Source organism: Solanum tuberosum, unplaced genomic scaffold (genome assembly GCF_000226075.1).
Source record: "Solanum tuberosum cultivar DM 1-3 516 R44 unplaced genomic scaffold, SolTub_3.0 scf00707, whole genome shotgun sequence".
Classification (NCBI taxonomy): Eukaryota; Viridiplantae; Streptophyta; class Magnoliopsida; order Solanales; family Solanaceae; genus Solanum; species Solanum tuberosum.
In genome coordinates, this window is record NW_006239646.1 from 129,070 (window position 1) to 144,429 (window position 15,360).

General features: G+C 25.4%; 1 pseudogene; it reads left to right on the forward strand.

Annotated features, from left to right (window-relative positions):
• Positions 1-930: 930 nt before the first annotated feature.
• The window catches only part of LOC102589656 (receptor-like protein kinase HERK 1), a 19,333-nt pseudogene continuing 4,903 nt past the window's right edge, over positions 931-15,360 (forward strand).

Genomic DNA, 15,360 nt, shown 5'->3' on the forward strand with positions numbered 1-15,360 from the left:
AAGAAAGGAAAAAACTATAAAATAAATAAATAAAAATCATAAAATTTAAATATCGTGAATTGTTGGAATTCTTTTTAAATCAAATGGAAAAAATTGTAATAATTGATGAGAATCTGAGAAATATTATAGAAAAAGAGAATAATAGCTTTAATAATAAAATAAAATAAATATAACTATTGATGAAAGCATAAATAAATATGATTACTTTTAATGGTCTTTCATTTTTTAGGTGAATTTTTTGGTATTTAAAATTAGAATAAAGGCCAAAAAAGATTAATTGAATTGAAACTCTTACAGAGGGTCACGTCACCGTTTTATATTCAAATTTATTATTATATATAGATTTGTAATAAATTAAATATTTCACTTTTACAGTAATATAATTCGTCTAAATAAAAAAAATTATAAATACAAATAAAGGTCATAGAGAAATGTCACATATTATACAAGAAAATACAAAGAAATCATACCTTTTACAATTAATTCTGGATACATATTTAGAAAATATGTTTTTCATGTTATTAATACACATATTTATGCAATTTAAATATGGAACACCTCCATCTTACCTTTTTCTATAGTATCATCTACTTTTTTATGTTGCTGTTTTTATATTTAACTTTATAATTATATATAGATTTGTAATAAATTAAATATTTCACTTTTACAGTAAAATAATTAGTTTAAATTAAAAAAAGAAAGATAAAGACAAATAAAGGTCATAAAGAGACGTCACATATTATACAAGAGAAGATAAAAATATCATACCTTTTACAATGAATTCTGGATACATATCATCAGGGGCGGATCTACGTGGACGGGTGGGGGTGCCACAGCACCCAGTGATCTCGGAAAAAACTTTGTATATATGTATATATGTATAACAATTCAATATATATTCATTTTGCCACCCACTGTCTGAAATGGTGAATGGCTCAATTGGCAAAGGAGACAAACGGCCACAGTTCCCACGCAGGTTCGATCCTCACTGCAAGCACTAATCTTTTGGCTTGTCGCAGGTGAGGCTTTTTCTTTCCTTTTCTTTTCTTTCTTTTTGTCATTTTCATTAATGTGTGAAAGGCATTAATTTTTTTTCCTTCCATTCATTCTTATTTATTTACTATTCTTTAATAATTCAAATTGACTCCTTTTCATAATTATTTTTTAGTTTTTTTAACTTTCTCTTTCATTAATTATTAATCTCGTGTTACTCCTTTATTCTTTATCAATTAATGAGTACTGAATTATGAACCTCACATAAATATTATTAAGAATATATTTAAATAGTAATTTTTTAAAAATACAAGTTTTAAAATTGATGAATATTATTATTAGAGTTTTTTTTATTTTAAAGGTTCTTTCGATCTTCACCGACGTTCTTGCTAAGTAATGCTGAAACTATAATTTTAATTCTTTCTCTACTATATATATATATATATATGCAACAACACATAAAGTCAGTAGAATATGTATATATCAAGTTAATACTATTAGATAGTTTATACAAGCTCAAATTTCAGTGTGAAAAATCTCTTTTTTCTTCAAATTTTAGTGGATTAGGCCTCTAATACCTAAAAGGAAGTAAAAATTGAATTGTATATTATCTCGAATCTCGAAATATCTAAAATAAAATATTACTAACATGCATGTTTAATCGATTTGTTTATAAAAATGAAAAAAAGATTAATAACCCGAATTGTAACCCAAAATTAAAGCAACCGGCCATTTTATCTTACTTGAACGATGTGGCACCCACGACTTCCAAATCCTAGATCCGCCTCTGCGTATCATGAAAAATATTTGGATACATAGTTAGAAAATATATTGATTTATGTAATCAAATACACATATTTATGCAATTTAAATATGGAACATATCCATCTTACCATTTTCTATAGTATCATCTGCTTTTTTTGAAAGGTCCAAATTCAAAATCATAAATCTCTACCTATGGAATCTGGGAAAAAAAATAATTATGTTAGCATATTTTTATAAAATCTTTACATTACAAATAAAAATGTAAACAAATGAAAGATGAAGAATAATTATTAAAAAAGCCATGTGAAAGGAGTTACAGAAGAAAAAATATATATTTAAATGAGTAAGGAAAATGACTAAATGAAGGGAGAGAAGGAAAGTAAAACAAAAATAAAGTAAAATGGAGCTTTCAGTCCTAGTTTTTATGGACTTGAAATAGCAATAAATGTAACAACGATTTCCATATAAACAACATTCTCATTTGTTTTCAACATGAGAAACGTAATTTATGAAAAGTATATTATGATAGTATTTTTAATTATTTCTACACATGTATTTTCTTGTGTACTGATTTAGGTAATGATGACAGTGCCTAAGATAATTTTGAGCTATATCATTCAATTCATGTACCATTTCATTTTTAGGAGTAAGTATTGCTCTTTCAAAAGTTGATTTCCTATCATTGCAGCTACATTTTGATTTTTTTTACTAAAATGTAAACGCTTGAATTAATAACTGATGCATTTTGTTAGTATGTTTAAGTTTGAACTTACATGCGATTATTTTTCCAAAAGGCTGTTGCTTTTTCAGATCTTGCATTAGTTGGAATAACTTGATTTGGAACACTCTGCTTATGGGCAGTCACCTGTTTGTTAGGTAGCCTCCTCACTAAACACAAGTAAGAGCTAGCTTGCATGGAGAATGAGGGCCCTTCTAAGGACTTGTTTTCAGCTCCTTACTTACAGATAAGAGTCAAAGTTCAAACTAAGGTCTCACAAACGTGTACTTCCCTTATGCATCCAACCGCTTCACTAATGTGAATAGGTTATACAGAAGGGTAGGTTGGTTATATACTCTTATGCGCCTTCCTTCTTTGAACCTTTTGGTATGTATTTCCCCCTAACTATAGAGCAGATCCACCAGACAAGAAACTCAATTCCGTGAAACTAAGTGGAGGTCCGATCGACTGATGTTGAAGAATCAACGGGTGAGTTGTGGTTAGGGCTGCAATGCCACTCGCACCCAGAGCTAGCTGGTTCTCCCCGAAATGCGTTGAGGCGCAGCAGTTGATTGGACATCTAGGGGTAAAGCACATATTTTTCTTACTTCAAGAGCGAAAAGAGCATCATATAATCGGTTATACTATTCGAAAACATAGGAGCTTGACACGTGAAAGCTAAAAACAGTCTACTAGATAAGCCAAGTAAAGCAGTGCCAGATATAGATGAAATTGTTTTTTCTCCCGCCAACTGGATCATTCGCTTTGTCCACCCTGTTATCATCGCCAGATTGGCCTATTAAGCGAAGCATTTCATTTATTTCGGGCCACTTTGGATTGCATGTGAAAGTGAGGAACAGCTTGTCATTTGGGGTATTGCAATTGGAACTCAATTTGATTAATCATAATCAAATCATCAATCATATACTTAATAATGTCATGATATGACCTTATAAAGATCATAGATATATTTTTCAAAGATTCATTATAGAGATGTTCTTCAAACCCTCCATATATTATCTTTTCTACTTAAATAACATGTCTCTTCAACTTCTTTCTAACTATTCTTATGGTTTACCCAATCTATAAATATCAAGTTAAAAATTTCATAAATGACATATATTATATTAATATTTTCAAGTTATAGCAGTAGATTTAAACTTTCAAGTTGTAACATTAAAAATTTCAGGTTCTAACAATTTATTAAAAAAAGAAGTTATTTTTAATAATTGAAAACATTTGTTTTTTTTAAAAAAAAAGATTAAAAAAAACATTTTTGAAGGCAAAAAGGTAAAAAACAGAAATAAGGGTGTTAATTTAATTTGAATTGAGTGTAGATAATTACTAATTAGTCACGAATTAAGGAATTCAAACTTATTAAGAATATTTAGTTTCCTTAATTCACTCAAATTAGTTAAACTTAATTAAAAATTTGGATTTTATCCTCTCTTTTTTTATTCAACGTTTCTCTCTCTTCAATTTTCTGCCAAAAATCTTCTCACTGTCGAGTAATTGAAGTTTTTTTTCTTTGAAAAATCTTGATTTTGTTGTGATGGACAACTACGTATCAATATTAATTAAACACGGTGGAAGATGGGATCCTTCAGGTTAGTATTTATTATTGTTTAGTAATTGGTCAAAATTCGTTTTTGTTAATTTTTGTTCATAATACGTTTTTGTTAATTTTGTTCATAATACATTTTGGTAGGTTTCTTTTTTCTTTTCTTTTTTATTAATTTGTATATTTTCAAAACCATGATTTCGTGAGAAATAGGCGCAATATATGAAAGATTTGAGTATAAATGTATAAAATATAAATAGTTTTATCGTTGTAGATTAAGTAGGTATAGTAAAATTGTAATATTGATTACTGTTTTCTTTTTTCGAAAATATAAATTAAATGTAAAATGTTGAATGAATTTGGTAGTATAAATGTAATGAAATTGGTGTGTTCACTAATGTGTAAAAAAGTTATTTAGATTTTTGAAGAAATGTATGAAAAGTGTTTTAATTTGGTATGAAATTTGAAATTTTATTGATTATATATGTTTTGTCATTTGTGTATAAATTTGTGTGAGAGTAATGAATTATTTGGTATGAGAAATGTATAAAATTGGTATGAATGATGATTGTTGTATGAAATGTGTATTAAGTGAGTATGAAATGTGAAATATTGTTTTTTGTATGAAATTTGTTTTGTAGTGTACTGTCTGAATGATATTTGTATGAAAAAATAATGACGAGTGTGTATAATTTTGTTGTTATTATAATCAATTTATGATGGAACAGGAAAATATGCAATTCAAAAGGTGTCGGAGCATAAATTGATACAAAAAAATATTGGTTCAGTGCATATTATCATATTATATATAGTTTTGTAGGGAGATTTCAACCGAATTAGACAACCTAAAACTAGTTAATTTCAACAATTTTAGGCGGAGGAGAGGGGGGGGGGGGTTGTTTGAGTTAATATATCAAAATTTGAAACATGAACATCATCATTAGATGTTCCTTCACCCAATCTGGGACTCTTTTCAGGCGTTTCAAAGATTGAATGTTGGTGTAGTTGGCTGGTGAGAAAAATGGGAGAGAAGAAGGTGAAAGTGGGGTGATAGCGTGTATAGTTGGATATGTGTGGGGAAAGGGTGGTGGGATTGACTAATGGGAGGTTATGAGTATAACATTAAATAAGGAAGTGTAATCAATGTAAAATCCATATAATTGTGTAAGAGATAATTATGGGGTATTCTTTATTTAAATAATTTAATAGTAATATAAAATTATAAAAAAATACTTATTTAATAAAGTAAAATTTAATTAATTTATAAATAATTAGTGATATGTTATAACCCGTAATTAAACTGTTATAAGCAAGAATTTTTTAAAAGTAGATTTAAAACCTGTAATATTGACTCTTAAATGTGTATATGGGGTGATTTTTCCAAATATCAATCATCTATGGAGATGTTCAATGTTCATTTTCATTTTCTCATTCTTTTTTTTTTTTAGTATAGTTTTTTCCTCCTTTTAAAAAAAAATTATTCAGCTTTTTCATCAATCATATACTTAATAGTGTCACAGTATGACCTTATAAAGATCATAGATATATTCTTCAAAAATTCATCATAGAGATGTTTGGTATAAGTTCATCAAAATGAAGAACGAAGTTGTGAATCACTTACTAACAATAAGATTCATATAAAGTGTAAAATAAAGAGAAATTTTCTACAACCTTAATCATTAAAAATTAGAAGGAAAAATACGAAATCAATGAAAAAATATTTTGAGCTCCTATCAACACCCATACACACAAGTCGATCACCATTCAATAGCCTTTATTTTATTATTCAAGTAAAACTAAAATATGAATATGATAAGTACGTATCGAAAACATAAAAAATTAAAAGGCTAATGTGATAATTATTTATTCTTAAATTCAATAAAGAGAAATTTTCTACAACCTTATTCATTGAAAATTAGAAGAAAAAATAGAAAATTATTGCACAATTTTTTGAGTTTTTGTCAACATCCATTTATAAAATAGTGTCTTATTTAATATAATATTTTTTTAACATAATTATGGTACTCACCTTTATATTATGATAAATATATTTACCTTATTTTTCTCTCTTCTCATCATTACTACGATTTATTGCCTTCCATACCTCCTTATCATTACTACAATTATTTTTTTTAATTATTTTTTTAATGTTTTTTAGTAGTTTTTTTAAATGAAAAATCTTATTATCTCTCCTCCTTAAACATATCCTTATTGTCATGATTTATTATTATTATTCACAAAAAATTTCTTCTTTTGATCTATAAAATCAGTTTAATTTTTTTTTAAAAAAACAAATACCTTATTTATCTCTCTCCTCATATTACTACTATTTATTATTTTTTTCTTAAATTCCTCTTTCTATCTTCTATTTTTTTTTTTATGACAAAGGAAACCCGCAGTCACTACCCTTTGGGTGCGCACAAGGTAAAAACCCCCGCCTCATATGCAATAGCTCGCAAACCACAGAGGAGAGGTAACCCGCACTAGGCAAGCCCGGTGCAACGAGCTTGACCCAAAAGGCAAACCCCTTGCTTTCGTTGGCAAGGGGTTTCGAACTTGAGACGTCCAAGTTTTTTAAAGAAATATAACCTCATCCATCTCTCTTCCTTATTATCATAATTTATTATTATTCAAGAAAATTTTATTCTTTCCTTATTTTTTTCCTTTTGATCTATAAAATTTGCCAAAAAATATCTTTGACTAAATATTATAATTAGTTTTTTTCTCCTATTCTTGACTTCATATATTTTTTTGTTATTTATGTACTATGTTAAAAAAATTCAAAAAATACTATAACTATAATCTTATTACTTTTTAAGTAGTTATATATATTAAGTTTAATTGATATATTTTTATAATTTCATATTTCAAATGTTAAATAAAAAAAGTAGAAAGAGAGAGAAGTGACTACGTATAAAGTAAAATAAAAAGTAACTCTTTTAACTTCTTTTTCCTTTTCCATGTTTTCTTTTTATGGTAGTTCTTTTAATTTTTTACTTTCCTTTTACTTTTTACTCAATTTATTACTATCTTCTTGCTTTTATCTATATTTTTTACTGTCATAAAAGAGAATAAAAAATTTATTTTCCCTTTTCATAACATTTCAGTACTCTCTATACTCATTATTTGTAAATAAAAAAGATTAGAATGAGAGAAATAATACTTCATGGTGGGCATCATTTTCACGGTTCACAAATTGAATGTTAGAGGATATTTTGATGTCTTTAGATCTTCGGTATATTGAATTCCTGAATAGAATTTCGTTCTTGTTTTGCTAGATTTGTCTATAATAATTCTTGCTAGCATAAAATGATCAAATCGACACAGGTATATTCTAATGAATTCATTTATACAAACAAATCAAAAAAATCGATTTATCTAAGATAGTAAAACCTTCTTTTGCTATGAGTTCTCTATTTTATCTCTTGCATAATTTTTACTTATAAAAGAAGGCAAAATGAATTTACCTGAAGTAGTAAATCTTCTCTTGTAATGATTCTTCCATTTTGTTAATTTACCTGTGCATTATGTGCTCTTCTGCCTAATGTTATTTGTATAAACAAAACAAAAATTTTATTTATTTGAGGTAATAAATCTTTTCAAAATTTTAATTTACCTGGAGTTAGAAATCTTCTCTTGCAATAATTCTTCCATTTTGTTAATTTACCTTTCGCTCATGTGATTTCCTGCCTAATTTTATATACAAACAAATTAAAAATTCGATTTATCTAAGACAGTGAAGCTTTTAAAAATTCAATTTACCTTGAGTAGTACATCTTCTCTTGCAAAGATTCTTCCATTTTGTCAATTTACCTTCAGATTACATGGTTCAGATTATGTGCTATGCTACCTGTTTTTTTTATATAGATTTTTAATTGGTTGATTGCAATAAGTTCTTGACAACCGTTACAACTCTTCATTCTCTATTGCAACAATAAAGATATTCTTTATGTTAAAACTTTTTATTATCTTCTTTAATTGTAGGTTAATAATGCATTAGAGGTATTTAATAGATTATTGAAATGAATAAAAAAAAATTCAAAAAATTGAGAAAAAAAATAAATAAGAATGGTGGTCATAGAGAGGTGCCACATAGGATTGCTTAGATTCAACTTTATATATATACTAGTGAACTTCTTCGCGTGATAGTAAAAAATCTCCCCAATCTGACCTTCGAAGTTCTCTTCTCATACTCCTCATTCTTGTTTATTCTTTATCTAATACCTCAATATTATAAATAATAAAAAAGTTTATTTTGCTCTTTATTTTTTGTTCGAAAAGGTAATACAAACGTACAAGTCTATCTTTAATTTTGAAAACTAAATCAAACCTACAATTAAATTTTAAACAATATGAATTATGATAATGCAATAAGAAGAATATTGGTGTTATACATAAAATATGTTACTCATCACATTGGGATAAAAAATGTGAAAGACATCATTTTGGTGCTATACATATTCACTATAAGTATGTAATTATGACAATAATGGTTAAGAAAGGTCTTAAAATAGATAATTATGATAGATAACCAAAGATTTTAAAAAAACTGAAATTTTAAAGAACCCATTTATAGGTTATTTAAGAGCAACAATTAGCTTGAATGGGATGAACGGAATAGCGTGGGAAAATATTAATTAACTAAGGGACTTTTGAGTTTTTCTCATAATTAAAAGAGTTAAAGAAAATTAATTTTCTAACATAGCATATGTAACATAAATTAAGAAAATTAAAGGAGTGTTTTTTTTTATATAAACATAACACATTATATAGAAGTAATGAAAATAAAGATTATTAAGTTTTAATATTAGGAGATGAATTTAAAATATTAAGATCATTGTCATTTTGTAATTCAGAGAAGGTAAAAAAATATTAAAATTTTTAAGAGTGAAAATTAGAGAGATGTGAATTGTAGATATTTTTTAGTCCTTGTAAATAGACATATGGAGAGTTTTTGTTCTAATTGTTCCTCTACTAATAAAATATTTGTGTACAATAAATTAAGTAATTACCTTTACAATAAAATATTGATTAAATAAGAAAAAATGCCTAAAAAGAGAGACACCTCCTCTATGTTTCTCCTTTACATATAAGAAATGGGAGGGTGAAATACTAACTGACATATTTATTTTTGTACAATAATAAGCAAATAAAATTGTAGAAAAAAATATAAAATAAATAAATAAAATTGATTTTAAAAAAATGTGCATCACTTCTCTAATATTGATAAGAAGCTCTCCTTTCCTTAGTCTCGAATCTTGATCCATCTTGCGCTCCTCTAACATGCTCATTTAAACATTTACATGTAAAATAAGAAGTTGGACTCTATATGTTAGAAACTAATTAGTCCATGTAAAATATGAAAATTTATACATATTTTTTTTATTAAAACATAAATATTTAACCATAACACCCTAAATCATTGAGATGATAGCATTTTTGTCAAATGTGGCATGTATTTCTGATACTTGTATAGTGATAGGTGAAGTGATGAGAATTAATCCCAAGGAAGATAAAAAAAAATCCTTTTATTTTGTAGAGTAATCATTTAGGTGGAGTTATTAATTAGAGGATTAGTGATTGGCTTTGGATTTCATAAACTGAAAAAAATTATGAAAATATAGAAGAGTAAATGAGGGAGGTGTAATTAAGAAAATATAATTTTAAAGTTATTTTTAACCTTTTAATACAGCATATAAATAGAGAATAAATAAGCAAATTCAAAAAAATGAGAAAAAATAAATAAATGTGAATCGTGGCCATTGAGAGGTGTCACATCACCTAGATTATATTTAGCTTTTTTATATATATAGATATATAGATTTCCTGCCTAATTTTATGTACAAACAAATCAAAAATTCAATTTATCTGAGACAACGAAGCTTTTAAAAATTCAATTTACCTTGAGTAGTACATCTTCTCTTGCAAAGATTCTTCTATTTTGTCAATTTACCTTCAGATTACATGGTTCAGATTATGTGCTATTCTCCCTAATTTTTTTTATATAGATTTTTAATTGGTTGATTGCAATAAGTTCTTGACAACCGTTACAACTCTTCATTCTCTATTGCAACAATAAAGATATTTTTTATGTTAAAATTTTTCATTATCCTCTTTAATTGTAGGTTAATGATGCATTAGAGGTATTTAATAGATTATTGAAATGAATAAAAAAATTCAAAAAATTGAGGAAAAAAAAAAGAATGGTGGCCATAGAGAGGTGATTTATCTAATACCTCAATATTATAAATAATCAAAAAGTTTATTTTGCTCTTTATTTTTTGTTCGAAAAGATAATACAGACGTACAAGTCTATCTTTAATTTTGAAAACTAAATCAAACCTACAATTAAATTTTAAACAATATGAATTACGATAACGCAATAAGAAGAATATTGGTGTTATACATAAAATCTGTTACTCATCACATTGGGATAAAAAATAATGAAAGACATCATTTTGGTGCTATACATATTCACTATAAGTATGTATTTATGACAATAATGATTAAGAAAGGTCTTTAAAATAGATAATTATGATAGATAACCAAAGATTAAAAAAAAACTAGAAATTTTAAAAGAACCCATTTATAGGTTATTTAAGAGCAACAATTAGCTTGAATGGGATGAATGCAATAGCGTGGGAAAATATTAATTAACTAAGGGACTTTTGAGTTTTTCTCATAATTAAAAGAGTTAAAGAAAATTAATTTCTAACATAGCATATGTAACATAAATTAAGAAAATTAAAGGACTGTTTTTTTTATGAACATAACACATTATATAGGAGTAATGAAAATAAAGATTATTAAGTTTTTATATTAAAGAATATGAATAAATGAAGGAGTAGTAATTGACATATTCATTTCTGTACAATAATTAAAATACATAAATAAAATATATATATACATATATATATATATATAAAATTAAGAGATAAGTTTTATATTCTAATAAATAGATATAGATTATACATATAGATATATAGATTGATTGTAAGTAAATTAAATAATAAAGAGAGATGAATTTAAAATATTAAGATCATTGTCATTTTGTAATTCGGAGAAGGTAAAAAAATATTAAAATTTTAAGAGTGAAAATTAGAGAGATGTGAATTATAGATATATTTTAGTCCTTGTAAATAGACATATGGAGAGTTTTTGTTATAATTGTTCCTCTACTAATAAATATTTGTGTACAATAAATTAAGTAATTACTTTTACAATAAAATAATTGATTAAATAAGAAAAAATGCCTAAAAAGAGAGACACCTCCTCTATGTTTCTCCTTTACATATAAGAAATGGGAGGATGAAATACTAATTGACATATTTATTTTTGTACAATAGTAAGCAAATAGAATTGTAGAAAAAATATAAAATAAATAAATAAAATTAATTTAACAATAAGGTGCATCACTTCTCTAATATTGATAAGAAGCTCTCCTTTCCTTAGTCTCGAATCTTGATCCATCTTGCGCTCCTCTAACATGCTCCTTTAAACATTTACATGTAAAATAAGAAGTTGGACTCCTTATGTTAGAAACTAATTAGTCCGTGTAAAATATGAAAATTTATACATATTTTTTTTATTAAAACATAAATATTTAACCATAAAACCCTAAATCATTGAGATGATAGCAATTTTTGTCAAAATGTGGCATGTATTTCTGATACTTATATAGTGATAGGTGAAGTCATGAGAATTAATCCCAAGGAAGATAAAAAAAATCCTTTTATTTTGTAGAGTAACCATTTAGGTTGAGTTATTAATTAGAGGATTAATGATAGGCTTTTGGATTTCATAAACTGAAAAAAATTATGAAAAATAAAGAAGAGTAAATGAGGGAGGTGTAATTAAGAAAATATAATTTTAAAGTTATTTTTAACCTTTTAATATAGCATATAAATAGAGAATAAATAAGAAAATTCAAAAAAATGAGAAAAATAAATAAATGTGAATGATGGCCATTGAAGGTGTCACATCTCCTAGATTATATTTAGTTTTATTATATATATAGACATATAGATTTCCTGCCTAATTTTATATACAAACAAATCAAAAATTCGATTTATCTAAGACAATGAAGCTTTTAAAATTTCAATTTACCTTGAGTAGTACATCTTCTCATACAAAGATTCTTCCATTTTGTCAATTTATCTTCAGATTACATGGTTCAGATTATGTGCTATTCTCCCTATTTTTTTACATAGATTTTTAATTGGTTGATTGCAATAAGTTCTTGACAACCGTTACAACTCATCATTCTCTATTAAAACTTTTCATTATCCTCTTTAATTATAGGTTAATGATGCATTAGAGGTATTTAATAGATTATTGAAATGAATAAAAAAAATTCAAAAAATTGAGAAAAAAAATAAGTAAGAATGGTGGCCATAGAGAGGTGGTTTATCTAGTACCTCAATATTATAAATAATCAAAAAGTTTATTTTGCTCTTTATTTTTTGTTCGAAAAGATAATACAAACGTACAAGTCTATCTTTAATTTTGAAAACTAAATCAAACCTACAATTAAATTTTAAACAATATGAATTATGATAATGCAATAAGAAGAATATTGGTGTTATACATAAAATCTGTTACTCATCACATGGGGATAAAAAATAGTGAAAGACATCATTTTGGTGCTATACATAGTCACTATAAGTATGTAATTATGACAATAATGGTTAAGAAAGGTCTTTAAAATAGATAGTTATGATAGATAACCAAAGATTAAAAAAAACTGAAATTTTAAAAAACCCATTTATAGGTTATTTAAGAGCAACAATTAGCTTGAATGGGATCATTGTCATTTTGTAATTCGGAGAAGGTAAAAAAAATATTAAAATTTTTAAGTGTGAAAATTAGAGATGAGTTAAAGAAAATTAATTTTCTAACATAGCATATGTAACATAAATTAAGAAAATTAAAGGAGTGTTTTTTTTATAAACATAACACATTATATAGGAGTAATGAAATTAAAGATTATTAAGTTTTTATATTAAAGAATATGAATAAATGAAGGAGTAGTAATTGACATATTCATTTTTGTACAATAATTAAAATACATAAATAGAAAAAATATATAATTAAGAGATAATTTTTATATTCTAATATATAGATATAGATTATACATATAGATATATAGATTGATTGTATGTAAATTAAATAATAAGAGAGATGAATTTAAAATATTAAGATCATTGTCATTTTGTAATTCGGAGAAGGTAAAAAAAATATTAAAATTTTTAAGTGTGAAAATTAGAGATATGTGAATTATAGATATTTTTTAGTCCTTGTAAATAGACATATGGAGAGTTTTTGTTATAATTGTTCCTCTACAAATAAAATATTTGTGTACAATAAATTAAGTAATTACCTTTACAATAAAATAATTGATTAAATAAGAAAAAATGCCTAAAAAGAGAGACACCTCATCTATGTTTCTCCTTTACATATAAGAAATGGGAGGATGAAATACTAATTGACATATTTATTTTTGTACCATAATAAGCAAATAGAATTGGAGAAAATAATATACAATAAATAAATAAAATTGATTTAAAAAAAAGGTGCATCACTTCTCTAATATTGATAAGAAGCGCTCCTTTCCTTAGTCTCGAATCTTGATCCATCTTGCGCTCCTCTAACATGTTTCTTTAAACATTTACCTGTAAAATAAGAAGTTGGACTCCATGTGTTAGAAACTAATTATTTCATGTAAAATATGAAAATTTATACATAATTTTTTTTTATTAAAACATAAATATTTAACCATAACACCCTAAATCATTGAGATGATAGCAATTTTTGTCAAATGTGGCATGTATTTCTGATACTTATATAGTGATAGGTGAAGTCATGAGAATTAATCCCAAGGAAGATAAAAAAAATTCTTTTATTCTGTAGAGTAACCAATGAGGTGGAGTTATTAATTAGAGGATTAATGATAGGCTTTTGGATTTCATAAACTAGAAAAAAATTATGAAAAATAAAGAAGAGTAAATGAGGGAGGTGTAATTAAGAAAATATAATTTTAAAGTTATTTTTAACCTTTTAATATAGCATATAAATATGGAATAAATAAGAAAATTCAAAAAATGAGAAAAAAATAATAAATGTGAATGGTGGCCATTGAGAGGTGTCACATCACCTAGATTATATTTAGCTTTATTATTATTATTATTATTATTATTATTATTATATATATACATAGATTTCCTGCCTAATTTTATATAAAAACAAATCAAAAATTTGATTTATCTGAGACAATGAAGCTTTTAAAAATTCAATTTACCTTCAGATTACATGGTTCAGATTATGTGCTATTTTACCTTCTTTTTTTTATATATAGATTTTAAATTGGTTGATTGCAATAAGTTCTTGACATCCGTTACAACTCTTCATTCTCTATTGCAACAATAAAGATATTCTTTATGTTTAAACTTTTCATTATCCTCTTTAATTGTAGGTTAATAATGCATTAGAGGTATTTAATAGATTATTGAAATGAATAAAAAAAATTCCAAAAATTGAGAGAAAAAAAAAGAATGGTGACCATAGAGAGGTGCCACGTAGAATTGCTTAGATTCAGCTTTATATATATATATATATATATATAGAGAGAGAGAGAGAGAGAGAGATATTTGTGGAGTCTTACAAAATTATTATTATTATTTTAATAATAAATGTGGAATTTGATTTACATCAAGCCTTCAAAATAATGAATAATTTTACTAAATAACACATTTAAAGCAAATCAAATTATATTAAACAAATTTGTAATAATAAGCTTCACAAATTCAAAATATGTCAAATAAAAATAATACAAACTTTTGTATAATAACTTCAACATTCAATTTTCAAATCCTATAAAATCCACATCAAAATAAATACAAAAAAAATTCTATAGCTTGCATTTATTTGGTGAAATAAGTTGTTGTCATCCAATCTTTTTATCCAACGTAAAATAAGCTCAATCTCCTCATTAGGCGGAAACAACGAAAATATTATACATAATTAGATAAGCATATATTGATACGTATATCTTCATACATGTTGATAAAAAAATCAATTCATTTTAAAAAAAATTCATATCGAGCTTTGATTTGACAACAAATTATAAGATTATCTATTTGATGTTCTCTCATATACCCTAATAATGTGAATAATAACAACTTCATGATTGTTCCTACATAAGCACAAACTAAAATTTTGTTTTTCAAAATCATATAAAGATACATTCGATTTAACACGTTGGTTCAAATATTTCTCACTTTTGATAATTTTTAAGTTAGACTTTCTTCCTTGACCTTATTTTTTT